Below are 13,236 nucleotides of genomic sequence, written 5' to 3'. Positions count from 1 at the left end.
CCAACAGAATTAATCACAGCACTCCACTGCTTTTCAGACAAGTCAGCTGATTAAAAGTATTGCATCTATTTATCTATCAAAAGGACTTTTTTCTGTGCCAAGCATCTAAATAGGTATACAAAGTAATATAATCACATGCAGTCATGCTGGAAATATGTGCCTTTTATGCACCGTGGCTGAAGTGCTGAGGATGAGGTGAGCAAATGAAGAGATCGGTGAGGAAATGCTCCAAAAATCCCCTAAATAAACTACCACGGAGGGGAAGGCAGGGAAGCAAATATCAATCTGTATAAAAATTTTGGTTCAGAAGCATCTAAATGCTGGCATTGAAATTGCTGAAGTTCAAATAATTGCAGCACCCCGAGCTGGAACAGAACGGATGGCTGCTGAGCTGCTCCACTTTCGAGGCAGAGCAATTTGCTTCCCTTAAAGCTTTCATCTTAGTGATTTTATATTTCAGATGTGGCTATTCATGGGAGGAAGGTAATAGTAGTTGTGTGTTTATGTATTCCTGCAACTTGCTGGGGAAAACCCTTTCCATCCCATTCTGTGCAGTTTCCATCTTGGGCTGCTGACTGCGCTAAGCAAAAAAAAAATAAAATAATCACTACCAAGAAAACAAATGAAAAAAAAGTTATTCTTAGATCAGTTCCCAAGCTGGTTAATAAACACTGAGCCTGCTGCGTAACATGACTCCCTTGGTACTGACTGTACTGGGAATAAACAGGCAAAGTACACACATCAGGTTCAGAAAAAGCTGAGTCACGCAGCTCTCTGCCTCCCGCAGCCGGTGGAAAATTTTTTTTGGAACAAAACTCTTAAATCCCCAGGCAGAAAGGTGTCGCTTGCTGGGCTTTCTGCCTTCAGCAGCGCAGTTGGGTTTGGCGTGGGAAGGGGTTAAGCCCTCTTGCCGTTTCTTGAATCCTCTCTTGACTTCGGGAAGAAGTTCGGCTGGGTCTATATTTACTGAAGTTACATATGAGGAGGAGAAATGGTCTTGTAGTTCCAACACATGACCGTGACTCAGGAGCTTGCCGCTCTATTACCATTGCTATCACTGTGACCTTGGGTGAGAAAACCTTTGGACTTCCAGTTACTTCCCAGTAACACCAACACAGCAACCACGCTCCTGTCCGGGGCGAGCTGAAACTCTGCTGAACACCAGCAAAAAGCTTTAATCTCTTTGGGAGGAACATGACAGCATAAGCAAAACATTTTATAACAATACGAGACATGCTGGGGCCAAAGGCAGCCCTCGGCTATCCCAGAGCAACCCCAAAGGCCATTTTTTGTGCGTGGCCACAACAGAAAGCAATGCGATTCTCGCACATGGGGAAAAAAAAAAGAAGGTACCTTGCTGTAGTGGTTTATATCTCGTTTGAGTGCTCAGATCACTACACCCACGAATGGAGAGTACCCAGCTAAAAGCTTACTGAAAGTGTCACCGCATGGACTTTCAAGATGACTTTTAACTGTTTTATGTTGAGACGTAAAATATCAAAAACGTGCATCAGATGGAAATAGGGGAAAACTGCTGCAAAATCCATCTCTGCCCCCAAACGACCCCCAAACAAAACCACATGCGCTTCTCTGGATGTAAACCTATTTCTGCACGACAGTGGTCTTTTACCAAGACATTCACTGACCCAGTTAAATGCTAAATATTGATTAAAGCTACACCAGGCGGGCACTTAAGAGTAACACTCAGTGTACTTTATCCTGAGAGGTCCTGTCCCTAAATTTATAAATTCTTATTTATACAAGCTACCTGACACAAAATGCAGCTGCCCCTGGAGCAACGTACAGGAGAGAGCACTACAAGAGTTATCGGCAAGATCACTGCACGGGTGTTTCCTTTTCATCCCCATTTTTAACAACCGGACTCGGTTTTCCTTGCAGCTGCTGAACTATTTGCCTCAAGGAAAACCACAACAGGGAACGCGGGACAGGCTATGTCGATGCACCAGCCCTTGAGGCTGCTCTTAGAGCCTCTTAGAAAGTTTTCTCCTGGGTCACTGGCCTGGACGGCAGGAGTTTTGGCTTCGGATGCAGGTGAAAAAATCCCCTGCAGCAGCATAAACCATCACTTGGTTCACAAGTGTGGAAGGATGGTGCCAGCAAGGATGCGGCTTTTAATTCTGAATCATCGTTTATTTGTTGAGTTGGGTTTGCTCTGCCCTCCCACAGCCTGAAACCGAATCACTGTATTACCTGAACGACTGCAACCATGCAGTACCCAGTAAGTGGAAATCTCAGCATTCAGCTCTTAAAAAGTAAAAGGATTATAATTTAAAACCTGTATCTTCATTTCTACCTAATAAACTCACCCACAGGCCAGTGCACACCAGAACAGCAATTCTTCAGACTGCCCCTCCCACAAAGCCAGCACTTTTATTTTTCCTCAAGCTTTGGTTTCTGAATAGCCTCAACTTTACGAAAGGTGTGTATCAGCACAAACTCACGGTGTCAGCAGAAGCAGCTGTCCTGTCTTCCCCCAAACCCAAGCGGTTTGCTCCCGTTCCTGTGCTCTTTCAACAGTGGTGTTGGCTTCAAGTGACTGTGAAAGTGTTTAAAACTTCCAAATTACAGCAAGATTTTTTTTTAATCTGATATGAAAAGCGATATTATTGCAAGGCAGAGATAACAGCTACAGCCAGAGCATCCAAGAACAGCCCAGAATCTCCTACAACTGCAGCCTACAAGACATGCTGCAAATAGAAGGCTCATTTTTCCTTCTGGGTGTTGACTTATGAACACTGGTAGCACCAAGTGAAAGGGATGGAGAGGTTCCTGCTCTCACTGTCTCACTTGCCGTCTTCCCATGGGCTGCAGCACCTGCAGCAGAGGTGACTGAACTGGAGGTGAAGCAGCTTTGGACCTAAAATTAGTAAGTTGGCAATGGACAAAATAAATTACTTTTAAACTAAGTTACTGAGCTCTCAATGGTGGCATCTCTGGAGATGCCCAGGATTCAGCTACCTCACCGTGGAGTTAGCAACCTGCGGGAAGAGTTCAGATAGCAAAGAATTACATCTTTTAATCCACCTGCACTCACAAATCAACACCATGAGAAGCCAAAACAGCCACATGAGACCTCAGTGTCTCCCTGCCCCTCCAGTCTCAGTTTTGCTCAGGGTTACGTTATTGAGCTAGAAACACCCACCTTGGTGACAAATGCACAACAAAAACCTAACACCTCCATCGTTTCAGTAGCCCTCCCAATGGCTGCATGTACAAGCAATAAAGTCCTGCGGGGAAAGTGCCAAATAAGTGCCAAAACAGCTCACAGGAATCCTGCAGGAGTGAACCGCGCCTGACACATCAAAAAGCATTCCCTTGGACCTGTACCAATGTCACTACAACACCTGGAAACCTGTGCTGCAACCACCTCAGGTTAGTTCCCGCATCTGAACACAAACATGACATTACTCAGCTCCAGGACTGCTTTCGAACATAGTTGATTTTTATTACTGTTTTTGTAACTAGATGATTCAAATCCATCTTGGTTTTTTTTCCCTGGTGTGCCCTGCAGTCAGCAGAACAGGGTCATGGCAGACTTCAAAGCTGCTGTCTGCAATGACTTGTATAGTGAGAATAATTGGAGTATGGTAGGGAAAAAAATCTGTAGTACCTGTAATGTCTATCTCTAATATATAGGACCAGCTCATCTGCAAATATTACAAACGATGATGGAGAAGCCTGCATTATTAAATTTATTCATTTCAGGCTTCTCTAAACAGTACCCTCTCAAATAATGCATAAAAGCATATTTTCACACTACTCCTGTGAACTATCCCTGCCTTAAAAATAGCACAACAATGACTAAATCAATAAATAAGGGCAATTCCCCTCTAAACGCTCGTAGTTTGGCTTTCGTTATTTACAACGATACTTCAACTGCACATCATCAAACACACTATCAGATTATTCTGTTTAAATATAAGTCCTCATTCACAGCTACATGTTCAAATATGCAGGTTTTTTGGTATACATCACATCCAGAATTTCAAATTTTTTAAGCAGCTCATTTGCAAATTATCCGGCATCACTGAACTCAGCTTGTCCTCATCATAGCATCTCTGTAAAATAAAAATACATGGCAGTTCTACCCTGCTGACTGTCTATAAACCAGTGCTGCTACCCTGTAAGATGCACCAGTAACTTGAAAACATTCTGTTTTTCTGCATATATTGGTATATATTACTTGGAATATTCAAAGCCCCATTAAAATCAATGATGCAAGTACCAGAGCTCTTCTGTGACACTGAACAGGTTATGCAGATTAAAGGTTTCCACTTTAAAACAGAATTTAACACAATTACAGTGCAAATACCCTGCTCCTCACATAGGGGCTGAAAGGGACTGGGACACCGGTACAAAGTCTTTGCACATCGGATTCACTAGGAAGCTTCAAGGTTGGATTTGGATGGAAGCAAAGAGTAAACAGGAACTGTGACTGTTTGGTGCATTTATTTAGATATGTAGGGTTTTTTTTTCAAAAGCCGTTTCCTGAAAATGCCAGGTACTTGGTTAGCTCCAGGTGTCCCATCCTATGAAGGTGGTGTGGATTTTAGGGATTCACCAAACTGCAGATGAGAAGACTGAGCAGGGAAGAGCCTGTGCTGCTTGCAGCAGCCGGCATCCTCACTTGTGCTCCTCCTCGCACGCACATCGGTTTCCACTCCCCCTTTTTCCATAAGCCCAGCCTTTAGGACAATCCCCTGTGTTGGTAAATATTAAACTCAGCCTTTAAAAGGATAAAAATATCCTGACCCAGGAGGAATTACTTCTCTTGCAAATGTGGCTCAATCATTTGTTATCTCTATTCCTCTGCAGCAGTTTGTCTCGGGGTATATCATCTGTGTCATTACCTGCCCTGCTAAATTTTTAACAACCTTTATGTTAGGCTTCATATGATTTAGCGTCACGCATTCGAGCGGGCAAAGGCAGCAAGCTGAAGAGGGAAACAGAGTCCCAAGCAACAACCGCAGAGCTACAGGCATTTTTCTTACTTTAACATAAATAATCAGATTCCCACCGAGAGAAGGCGGTGAAGGAAACGTGGTTTCCTCTTCCCTGGACAAAGACGGTTTGTGCAAAGGCCAGTGTAGACACAAGATACGCGCTCCTTTCCTTCCTGCTTAAGACACTGTGGTTACTATTCCTGTAGGGATGTTACGAAGGAGGAGGGTGAAAAGGAAAAGCAAGACAGAAAGTGTCCCTGTTTGACGCATTATCTCCCCAAAGCTCAGGCCTACCCTGTGTTTTTAACACAATAATTGCAATTATTTTATCAGCAGCTATACTGCTGAATGCAACTGTCCCTTAACACAATGCTTCACACAAAGAGAAATATAACACAATATAACACAGTTTTGGGGAGGAACGAACAATCTTTCTCCTTTTAAAAAAAAAAAGAAAGATAAGGCACTTAAGCCGATAAATCCATGCCAAATTTCAGACCACAGTGATGTGTTCAGCTCAAGATGCAGAGCGAAATATTTAAACAAGTGTAATTTTGAGACATTGGGGTAGACAGATGTCCTGGTAATAGCCGTCCCCCTCCCGAAGACACTTGTTTATTAAATCCATCAACACGGAATCTGCCTACGTTCGAAACTGTTGTTAACAAAGGCACAAGGGCAAGGATAATGCCACAGTAGATTATCATTTCGTAACATCTGTAAATACTAGTATGGATTTAGTTGGCTTCTTACAGAGACTGAAATGAGAGTCCCTGCCTTGACTGCAGCACATGGCTCGCAGCCTGGGGGTGGTCTGGTAGTGACCATTACACAATTAAGTGAATTGGTATTTTCCATAATAAAGGTACTCAAAAATATAGTGTGTGTGTGTGCCTGCATGTGATGGAGGGAGAAATTCCAACATCTCCACTGTTGAAAGCAGACCTGTGAATCTCAGCAGAGACACCCTTGAGTTTACGAAGTGCCTTGCACTTGTCCTATAAAATTTTGTTCCAATTTAACCAGAACATGAACTTGGAGGATGAATACTTGTGCTCAGGAACACAACCTGCAGTCAGCTGAGACCCCTAGTCCACACTACTGTCAAAACAGCAGCAGCAAGTTTGAGCCTTTCCTCCTACTTTCCTCCAAGATCCAACAAAAAGCTCCAAAAATTTGTCATCTTCTATCTATATCTTGGAGATATTCAAACCCCAAGTGGACAGGGTCCAGAGTAACCTGCTCTAGCTGACCCTGCTTTGAGCAGGCACTTGGAGCAGATGACCTCCAGGTCTCCTCCAACCTTAACCTTTTTATGAGTCTATGGCAGCAGTCAGATAAAATGTTCAAGTTTTACTGCATCACACAGAAGCCCAGAAATGCCACTGGGTATAACTTTGTGCAAATTCGGACAATTTAAAGCAACCAAATAAATTACTGGTTTTTAACGGCACCATGAGGAGGGGTCTACGGAGAACACGGGCACAGCACTTCCAGGTTACAAGGAGCCAAAAGTGGAATTACTGCTCCGTAACCATCAAATCCTTTTCTACTCTTTGTCGTGAGTGGAAAGCAGCACATCAAGACTTCAGCTCGCAGGAGAACCACGCTGTTTATTGATTTCAAACCTTCACCCCTCTTGGGTAGGTCCTCCCTGCTGAAGTTATAAATGGCTCTGGAGGCTATTCTTCAGTTTCTCAGTCTGACACAACAGCTAACGGTGGACTCCCGTAATTCAAGGGCTCCCTCTCCCCAGTTTTACCTAGTTGCAAGGGATATTTTATGCCCTCTACGTTTACAAAATGCAGACCGTGTAAAGCTCTGACTTTTGTGCTGACTTTGTTGTTTATTGGGACGTACTGCCTTCTGCAACACATTGTGTTTGTTTAAAAACTAGATATTTTCTGGAGCATGCAAGAAAACATCCATTAAATTGCATGGAACAGAAGGTATTGTTACAGAAGGAATACCAGAATAGAAATTATTAAACATATGAAAATGGCAAGTTGCCTCACATTATTTTGACTTCTTATATTATGAACAAAAATGTGGTTCAACAAGTGGTAAAGTCTGAAAAGCATCAAAATAAAGCACAGTCCACATGACTGTGAGAACAGAAAACATGCACGGAAAACTCCTGAAGAAAGGTATCTGTGGAATTTTAAAACAGCTACAGAGGAGTTTGACTTTCTATTAAAAACGCTATTTCAATTAAAAAAAAAAAAGTTACCGGCAATTTTAAAACTGCTTTTGATTCACAATAGTATCACAAGCCAAAAGAAAACTCTTCCGCTAGGTCATGCATCCAGGATGGGTTGCATGGCCAAGACACCTACTGTGAGAGCTTTCTTATTCAAAATAACTCAGTTTGCACCAGGGTGGATGGGCCAGGGAAGACTCCCAGCCAGCCTAAGGTTACTCCTGAAAGAAAAAGCTCAAGCAGCAGTAGAAAACACACATTATCTTCCCCCACTGCGCACACAAGACCACACGGAGAAGTATTAAACACACCTCTCAAAGCAGTAATCCACTGCAAAATGTAGTAGCAGCAGTGAGGGGGCGGGTCTGCAAGCAGACCTAGTCCTAACTAGACTCAGCATTTGTGCTGCAATCTTTGCTTTGCGTGTGTACATGATAAAATTGTAACAGGTCTATCTTTCTTTCCTTTTTAGAAAAAAAGTTAAGGCTGTTTCTAGTCTTTCCTAAGTGCACAGATATTAAAACCAATTCATTCATCCCACCTACGTCACACCTTTTGAAAGTTAACTGTTTCCAAGGTTAAATAATTATTAAAGTTAATAGCATTAATCAGCATTTGAAGCTACATTACGCCTTCCCCACTATCCCAGATCTCCCTTCCTGCAGCTCTCACACCCAGCTGCTCTCCCCAAATTAGAAGACACCCATGAAGTTGAGCATCCCTACACAAAAGCACCCCGAAGCCCGAAAGGCACCGATAGCAGGTGCTGAGACACAGACATGCTTTATGTTTCCAGCACAGATTTGCCCAGATTTAAACTAAGGAGGTAAAAGGCACAGCAACGAATCAAAAATAATGAAATATGTTATATGAGCAAATATTCCCAGCATTATTAACCCAATCAAAAACCTACTAATCCTATTACAAAACAGAGTTCAGCTGCACTTCCGGCAGGTCTTTAACACAAAGGCCAAAAGAAGATTACACTTCTCCTGGATTTATCAGCTATTAAATAACTCGCATTTTCAAATCTCCTCCTGCAGTCATGTATTCCTGCAAGCTCAGAATTAGTGAGCTGCATTAAAAATACGTGTTGTGAAGAAGCCTGACCTGGATGTACAGAAGCATGCACAAGAAAGGAAGTGAGAAGTACAAGAGGTCGAATCCTTGACTGCTCAGAAAAATTACATTCATGCATGTCTGGAAGGCAGGTTTCTTGCCCACAAAGCACCATCAAGAGTTTAGTTGTTTAAATTTTCTTTATCCTCATTAGCTGGTACGGACAGAAGACCCAAGAAACTAAAATCCACTGTTCAGAGGTAGAAGAGGGGCAGCACGCACATGCAAACTTCTCCTTCGGCTGGCCCAGCCCTGATTTCTTCACTTAGGCAAGGAGAGTTTAATCTTTCATTCTGCGTCCACATCATTGTGGCCACAAAGACAATTGCTAATTAATATCCTGACTGACAACCGTACCTGCTCGACAAGCTACAGGATTCTCTGTGTTTTTAATTGGCATGAAATCCGCTATAATGGCACCTTACATAAAACAAGGAGGTTCCTGTATGAAAAAGCTCTCTGGGTGAAGAGCTCCCTTCAAAGCTTAGAGAAACGACTCTGACCAAGGTGTCCACAAAAGATGCTCTCCTAACACAGAAAATGACGGACAGGGTGTTTGCGCAAATGAGATGATGAAATTAGGGAGCCCCTCGCACGCCAGGAGCCGTGGAAGTTTATTATCTGACTTTATAGCAAAGTATACATGGACTCGGATAACAGGGAATAGCTGCATTTGGGGGAAGACAAGTGTAACGCATAGCTCGCGGGCAACAAAACACAGAAGGCAGCTGCCTCCAACATGAGGAGCAAACAGCTACCATAACACTCGCTACGTCCCGGGGCACCTGACTTATCATATGGCACGAATGGGCCAGGTTACAATTAAATTACATTCCTCCTTCCATTCCAATCCATTAATAAACATCATTTTATTAAAAGCATCTAAAAATCTAAATTGGGCTACGAATGACGGGAGGGAAGTATTGAATAAACATCATGGTTATAACAGGATTCCGGCTCCCACAGAAAGGATCCAAGATAATAAAAGAGGGGCTTGGGGATTGCCTATAAACATGCCACAGATGGCACACAGACATGCTTCCTGGCACAGATTCCCAGACCTTAAGGTACTAAGGAATGTCTCACTGCTATTACAAACGCTAATTTAGCGATGGTGACATTTTTGAGGACCAGAATGAGACCACAAAACTCTTTTCACTTAAGGCAAAGAACCAGATGGTAACAAGTTTCAGCTAGTACAATCTGTTTTGGATTTAAATCAGCCACCTAAAAGTCAAGGTCTCTGTACGCCAAGATCCTGAGAATTCAGCTCTCTTGCAGTTTTGTTTTCTGCGGGTGTATCTCGACATTGTCAGAAACGGATAAGGGATTATTAAACACAGCTGTCAATAACTACAACAGCTTCAGAGTAAGTTCTCAACAGATGCCACAGGGTCCTCTGCTAACTGGGTACTCCATCACTTTATCCTAACAGGTAGCCGTGGGCACTAAGCACTGATCTGCTCAGTGCACAGCACGTTCTTAACAAGAGCTAAAGCCTCCCCTGATTACAGGGGAAATGCCTGGCAATTTGTTCCAAGCATGGTCAGTCAGTGCTTACAAACTGTGGTCCCGGACTAAAAGAATCCCTCGGCATGCACATCAGAGCCTGCAGTTTTAAAGCTGAGGCAGAGAAAGCCAAGAGTCTTTTCCAAACCATTCCCCTCTTGCATTGCTTCATCTCACACACCAGAACCCACTGCACTTGTTCCTTGGGATCCTTCAGAACACTCCTAGGTCACGAGGAGGGATGAAACTGTCTTCTCCTGATGCCCTAAGCTTCACACGCTGCCTCCTGCTCGTGGTACAACTGGAAGAGCCCTCTGCTTCTCTTTTGATCACTCACTGGACAGAGGGAAGCACTTTTCTGCTGCCTCCTTCCAAGCCCCAGTCTGGTTGCTTTGGAAGAGCTCCGCTTTCTCATTATTCCCATCTTAAGGCACGACTACACCATAAATTACTGTAATGTAAAGCCGGAGCGGGGGGCAGATTTACAGCGTTTCAGCTGCTTTGCGTTAACTGCCTGTGTGAATGCTCTTTGCCTGTACTACTTGCACTGGACTATCCCACATCCATCATGGGATGAGAGTGCTCAGGCAAGCAGTCACCCTGCGGTGCTGGGCACACTGTAAATTCAAGCCCTACCTGATCTCAGGATAACTTGCCCTGGTAGCCATGCCCAAGGAGAAACTTCTCTACTCCTTTTTCAATGAATTCTCCTTTCCTCTGCACGCTGAGAAAGCAAATTGTCTCAAACCAGCCACTTCTGAAGCCTGCAAGCCAAGAGAGGAGGCAGAGGAGATGTGCCCCTCCTCTCCCAGTCGGTATGAGGGGCCCTTTCACGCAAAGAACAACAGAAATATGAAATTTTATGTACATGGGGCCACATCTGGCCATAACATCGCTGCAGCAACATGTGCTGTGCATTCCCCAACGCCGGCGGAGTTCAACACATTCCTGAGAGCAGCAGTATGATTTCAAGGCCCTGGAATTTGGGAAGCAGAAACGCTGTCTCTTGCTGCGGAGATGGGGGTGTGGGACTGTTTCACATCGCTGCCAAGCTCTTCTTGTTTTGCTGCAGAAATTAATTCTGAAGGGCAGCAAAGTGCCAGAGACTGGTCATTATGAAAGACTTTGGAGGAAGTCGAACAGCAAGCCTTTCTCTTGTTTTGGCTATGTCAAATGGAAAAGGTAGAAGAAAAGCGAAAAAGACACCAAACCGCAGCACCGCAGGACTATCTGTTTCTGTTTATTTAAATAAAGTTAAAGGAAAGTCAGCTACAGAAATACAATATACATTTGCACCTGACTCTTCTTCCCACAGGAGACACTAAATATCCCATACATCTCCTGGTCTGTGGTTCCCAAAGTCTCTCTTACAGACCACCCAACACGATGCTGTCATCTTGTCATGCAGAAGTTTGCAGACCTATGAAGTGGTCCAGCTCCCAGTGCCCAGAGCTTTTGTAAGGGACAGTGACTCCTTTTATCACTTACTAGCATTTTAAGATATCACCTAATCTCCCATCACCCAGACTTTAGAGCAGACAGGACAGGGAGGGGACCACTGCAGCACTTATTAACCCTCCCTTCTCCTTTGCAGCAAGGCTTCTGCAAGATCCCCACTTGAAGAAACTGGTAAGCGACTCCAAGCCCGAAGAGGAGGGATGCTGAGATGCCTACTAGATAAAAGCAAGGGACTGATGTCTCTGCTGAGCCTGGGAGTGACATTAGCACTCAGAGTAATTTGTGACCACACAAGCAAGTAACACATATTCTATCACTGGCAAAATTATTTTTAGACCTAAGTGATATCCGAAGCCCAAAACATACATAAATATTTTCATTCACTACTGCCTAAACAGCAGTCCCTACCTTGGAAAGACTCAGTTTTATGAGTATTCATTAAGTCACAGTTCTGGTGGAGAAATCAATGACCCCTTAATCAGATTCCAATTCAAATGAAGTGGTCTCTTCCTTACCTTTTTAATTACTCTGTCAAATCCAGAACATACACATCCCTTGCCATGCACAAACACACACTGCTACGTTAGGCATGACCGGACAAAGGCAAAGACAACCTTTGTTCAGTGTTCAATCATCAACGTAGCGTGGGTTGTTAAGATACTGAGTAGTTTGTGAAGTGTTATATTGCTGTTTAAAAATATCAGTCATAAACTATTCATCAGAATACCACGTCAGCTCTAGTCCCTTTATCTCAAAAGGGAAATAGCAGGATTTAAGGGGTCCAAGAATCAGACAAAAAGAACAATTACAGCATGGAAAAACTTTCAAGTGATGAGAGATTTAAAGGATTTTGATTGTTTACCTAAAAGAAAACAAATAAATGAAGTAATGATAAAAGTTCACAAAACTACAGGCAGTCTGGAAATAGGAAACTTCCACTCACCTTGTTTCTTAACGCAAGCGCAAGAGGGGATTCAATGAAACCCACAGGAGACAAGGGACAGATGCAATGCAAAGGTAATACTTTCACCCAACACTCTGCTCAACTGGAGAATTTCTTACCATAATGTAATACTGAAACTCAACACCTGACAGGGGTCAAAGTGAGATATACATAAGAATATTCAGAATTCTAGTGTTACAAAAAGTACACCTTAAAGTTTACCCAAGCCTCTAATAGTTCAGGGGTACAGATAACTTTCTTTGGGGACAAGTTACCCTGTAACTGCTTACGTCAAGAGTCTTGAACCCCTTTTACGCCTTCCTGGTGGAAGTGTCCCGAGTGTAGGCACTTGTATTTCAACTCTTCACCTCCAGCTGCAAATGAGAGGATCAACTGATGGGACACCACAAGAGTGAAAAGACCTGGTCAGAGGCAAGCAGGAGCTGTGAATGAACAGAAACCACTATTTTTGCTGCTTTGCTACCGAATCCCAGCTCTGTAGGAATCACTTAGGGAAAGCTCCCCAGACCTCACTCCTCTATAGTCCCAAAAATGTGCAATGACCGAAGCTTCACCTGGCTTATAACCTTGGATCTTGCTGCTTCTTCCTCTAAGCACGCAAGGGTCAGCCCCATACAGTCAGAGGACAAATATCCTCCCAGAGCCCTCGAGGATCCTCAGCTGACATGGAGGACGTAAGGTCAAACCGCTCCTACTAGCAGCATCGGAGTGACACAATCTGACGCTCATTTCCAAGATGATAAGAGCCAGCAGAACAGGAAATGAGCGTTTTCCCGGCTGGCTGGAGTGGGGATTTGGCACAGAGCCCACTGATTACGTATGCACTGACTCAACAGGAAAGTATTAAGGGAAGAAAAAAAAGAAAACCTTGATTAGAATTTTTTTTTTTAGAAGAGGCTGCCTAGAATGTTCTCTTTCTTCCCCTCTTATCTGCCACATGATTAGCTTCCCTCTGTTGATGAGGTTTACCAGGACTGAATTTCTTGATACACGACACAAGCCAGACAACATTTCAAGGTTTG

General features: G+C 43.5%; 1 protein-coding gene across 12 annotated transcripts in view; it reads right to left on the bottom strand.

Moving 5' to 3' along the window:
- The window catches only part of EIF4G3 (eukaryotic translation initiation factor 4 gamma 3), a 149,200-nt gene that overhangs the window by 83,845 nt on the left and 52,119 nt on the right, over positions 1-13,236 (bottom strand). For 2 of the 12 annotated variants that reach the window (XM_075520560.1, XM_075520561.1), the window contains exon 1: positions 11,766-11,870. The exons of 9 other annotated variants lie outside the window; for them this stretch is intronic. The gene's annotated coding sequence lies outside the window, so the exon portion shown is untranslated. Of the gene's footprint in view, positions 1-11,765; positions 11,872-13,236 lie in introns of those variants that run through there. One more of the 12 variants, XM_075520559.1, reaches the window with a different exon arrangement.

This window comes from Mycteria americana, chromosome 18, assembly GCF_035582795.1.
Source record: "Mycteria americana isolate JAX WOST 10 ecotype Jacksonville Zoo and Gardens chromosome 18, USCA_MyAme_1.0, whole genome shotgun sequence".
Classification (NCBI taxonomy): domain Eukaryota; kingdom Metazoa; phylum Chordata; class Aves; order Ciconiiformes; family Ciconiidae; genus Mycteria; species Mycteria americana.
Note: the sequence above shows the minus strand (reverse complement) of the source record. Positions and strands in the feature narration are given on the sequence as shown.